This window comes from Orycteropus afer, unplaced genomic scaffold, assembly GCF_000298275.1.
Source record: "Orycteropus afer afer isolate SDZICR_OR568_19922 unplaced genomic scaffold, OryAfe1.0 scaffold00605, whole genome shotgun sequence".
Lineage (NCBI taxonomy): Eukaryota > Metazoa > Chordata > Mammalia > Tubulidentata > Orycteropodidae > Orycteropus > Orycteropus afer.
In genome coordinates, this window is record NW_006922192.1 from 168077 (window position 1) to 168549 (window position 473).

Sequence of the window (473 nt, forward strand, 5' to 3'; positions counted from 1 at the left end):
TGGACTTGTTTGAATTGTCTTCAACTTCAAGTTGAACTTGCATATGATCAGTTGATTGTCTGTTGCACAATCAGCTCCTGGCCTGGTTTTGGCTGAAGATATTGAGCTTGTCCACCACCTCTTGCCACAGATGTAGTCAATCTGATTCTTGTGTGTTTCATCTGGTCAAGTCCATGTGTAGACCTGCTGTTTGTGTTGTTGAAAAAATGTATTTGCAATGAATAAGTCATTGGTCTTGCGAAATTCTATCATGTGATGTCCAGTGTTATTTCTGTCACCAAGGCCAAATTTTCCAATGATTTCCGATGATTCTACTTTGCTTCCAACTTTTGCATTCCAGTCACCAGTGATAATTAACACATCTTAATTGTATGTTCGGTCAATTTCAGACTGCAGAAGTTGGTAAAAATCTTCAATTTCCTCATCTTTGGCTTTGGTGGTTGGTGCATAAATTTTAATAATAGTCATATTAA